At 46.2% G+C, this 3,552-nt stretch overlaps 1 protein-coding gene across 1 annotated transcript in view; it reads right to left on the minus strand.

Annotated features, from left to right (window-relative positions):
* The window catches only part of DHRSX (dehydrogenase/reductase X-linked), a 202,961-nt gene that overhangs the window by 42,952 nt on the left and 156,457 nt on the right, over positions 1–3,552 (minus strand). The gene's annotated exons all lie outside the window — the stretch shown is intronic.

Consider the following 3,552-nt stretch of genomic DNA (forward strand, 5'->3'; position numbering starts at 1 on the left):
AAGGAGATGAGATGAGGCTGGATGGGATGGGGTGGGATGAGGTGGGATGAGGATGGGGTGGGACGGGAGGAGGTAGGACAGGATGGCAGCGCTGCCCCCCAGGTGGATGGGGCACCTGCCCAGCGCCAGGAGGGTAGCTCTGGTCCTGGCTGCTGCCCCACCTTCCTGCCTCAGTTTCCTGCTCTGTACACAGTGGGGAAGAGACCAAAAGACCAACAAGACCCCTTCCTGCTCTCAAACTCTGCCCTTCGATGGCCCGAGCTTGTAAATGATGACAAAACAGCAGGACCCCCCAGAAAGTGAGACTGTCCTGAGTCTCCTAACAGTGTCCCCTGGGCCGGTCACTCTTCTGGATGGGAACAGCCATCCACAGATACCAGGGGCCTGGTCTGAGGCGTGGGCAGCACGGCTGGGACACCGGGGGGGTGACGCTAACCTACGGTCCACAGGCAGGTGGACAGAGCACTGATCCCCAAACTCACGTTGCCACGGCAGCCCCTCACTCAGGTGAACCCCACAAGTGAATTCATCCCTCAGGCGCCCTTTGGGGAACTGCAGGCCCCAGCAGCCAGCCCGTCGGCCATTGGTCCATAAACACATTTGTGAAGCATGTCCTGGGGCTCCGTTCGTTCTACCCATCAGTTTGGGACACCCAAGCCTGCCCTCTGGTGGGGGGCAAAGGTCATCCAAATCCCTGTCCCTAAGTCCCCCCCACAGAGGCCAGGACACAGGTGATGGGCAGAACACATGCCCGGCCCATATGGTCCCATCTCCTAGAGCAGCCAACGGGCTTGCACGTGTGTTTGTCTATGTGTGTGTCTAGGTGTGTGTGTGTGCTGCCTGCCTGTGTGTGTGCATTTTATTCGTGCATGGAATCCTGTGTGTATGTGTTCATATGTATTTGCACACATGTGCACATGCACACATTTATACATACATGTTTATGCGTTTGTGTGTTTGCATGCACATGTTTATAAATGCCTATCAACTATACATGTGTTTTCTTTTGCATATATGGTAGATGCATGTCTATGAATTTGCATTGCAGATGCATGTGTATATGTACTTGCATGAATGTCTGTATTTGCATAACATGCATATGCATGTGTACATGTGCACGTATTTGTAAGTATATGAACAGAGTTATTTGCCTATGTGTAAGTGTTCAGTCAACTATGCATTTGCACGTGTTTATGGGTAATGCATGCACACGTGTATTCCAGTTGTATATTCGTCCACATAGGCTTTTGTATTTGCATGTATATTTGCATTTGCAAGTTGTTTTGCATATATGTATGATTTTATGCACATATGCATATATATTTTTGCATGTGTATATACGTCTTTGTACTTGCATGTGTATACACTTCTCTGGGTATATGCATTTGCATATGTGTATATGTTTATGTTGATATGTTTATTTACATGGATGTATAGACATATATTTGTATTTACATATGTATATGTACATTTGTATGTGGCTGTATATCCATTTCTATATGTAGTTCTCTGTATATGTATTTGTATATATGTATGCGTTTGTTGATGTGTGTTTTTTGTTTTTTGTGGTTTTTTTGCAGTACACAGGCCTCTCACTGTTGTGGCCTCTCCCATGGCGGAGCACAGGCTCCGGACGCGCAGGCTCAGCAGCCATGGCCCATGGGCCTAGCTGCTCCGCGTCATGTGGAATCTTCCTGGACCGGGGCACGAACCCACACCCCCCACATCAGCAGGCGGACTCTCAACCACTGCACCACCAGGGAAGCCCGATGTGTGTGTATTTTATATGGATGTACTCGTACAGGTATACATATATATTTGTATGTGCCTATGTATGCATTTCTATATGTAATTCTCCACATATGCATTTGTATATGTGTTTGTTGATGTATGTGTATTTTATATGGATGTGTATTTCTACGTGTATATATTTTGTATTTGTATAATGTACGTATATTTGCATTTGCAGGTATATGCAACTCTGTATGTAATTCTCTGAATATGCATTTGTATATGTGTATGTTGATGTGTATTTTATATGGATGTGTATTTCTATATGTATATTTTTGTATTTGTATATGTGTGTGTATATATATATTTGTATGTGCCTGTGTATGCATTTCTACATGTCATTCTCCAAATACGCATGCATGTCTGAGTAACTATGTGTGGACAGTTTTCCCAGCTGCACTGCAAGGCCCCTCCCGGGCCACACAGGCCACACTGCACGTCCCTCCACACTCAGGTCCCGGGTAGGTTTCACGACCCCGTACATCCCCACTGCAGGTTCTGAGGTTCCTGAGGCAGAAAACATCTGATTCAGGCTCTGGCTTTCACAGAGCCAGCCAAGTGCTCTCGGTGTTGCAAGGTGGTAACATTAAAAAAACAAAGCTGTAGGGAGGCTGCAGGCTGATGGCAGCTTCCACAGACAAGGATGGAAGAGGAACCGTGACGGAAGATGGGGCTCCAGACGCAGAAACGAGAAGACGGGGAGTTCAGGTGTGTGGTGTCTCACCTCACACGCATCCTGGCCACACCTGCCTCTCCCCTCCACACCCAGCTCTCCCCAGAAACCTCCGGGCTGTGCAAAGTTTATCCCCTGCGTTGATGACTGTCAAACATCATGACTGTGGCACAGCATGGACGGAGGCCACAGACACGAGAAAAACGAGTGTCTTAGGCACTCAGCGGAGTGTGTGTTCAAATGTACCTACAGCCACTAAAATTCGATGAACAAAACGGATTGGGAGTTTGGGACTGACAGGTTCACACAGCTGTATTTAAAATAAAATGCCTTTCCATTAAAACAACATAAAGAAGAAGTCAAGTGGCTTGGCAAAGTTCACACAGCCAGGAAATTATAGAATTAGAACTAAAAATCCTGTTTTTTTTTTTAGGTCAAAGGATGATTTTATTTTTAACTTTTATATTGGGGTACAGTTGATTAACAATGTTGTGTTGGTTTCAGGTGTACAGCAAAGTGACTCAGTGACACATATATGTGTATCTATTCTTTTTCAAATTCTTTTCCCATTCAGGTTACTACAGAACTAAAATCCATTATTTTAACTCTAAACTCTACGATTCTCTTTTTCCCCAGGACCACTATGTAACCAAAAATAGGTTTTCTCAGCTACAGACCTACATGCTCCAGCATGTCTGGTCTCTAAACTTGTGTCATTCTGAGATGAGACACTTTGTTACGATTTTCACAGTCAAATGAATTTGTTGAGATGATATGATATTAGGCTCAAAAATATTCTAAAATGTTGTCTTGTAGTCAATAAAAAGTAAGGTATAAAAAAAAATGTTTCTGGACTTCCCTGGAGGTCCAGCAGTAAAGAATCCACCTTCCGGGCTTCCCTGGTGGCACAGAGAGTCCGCCTGCCGATGCAGGGGACACGGGTTCGTGCCCCGGTCCGGGAAGATCCCACATGCCACGGAGCGGCTGCGCCCGTGAGCCATGGCCGCTGAGCCTGCACGTCCAGAGCCTGTGCTCTGCAACGGGAGAGGCCACAGCAGTGAGAGGCCCACGTACCGCAAAAAAAAAAA

This window comes from Aethalodelphis obliquidens, unplaced genomic scaffold (assembly GCF_003676395.1).
Source record: "Aethalodelphis obliquidens isolate GAN/ISIS:26980383/991018 unplaced genomic scaffold, ASM367639v1 scaffold91, whole genome shotgun sequence".
Taxonomy (NCBI): domain Eukaryota; kingdom Metazoa; phylum Chordata; class Mammalia; order Artiodactyla; family Delphinidae; genus Aethalodelphis; species Aethalodelphis obliquidens.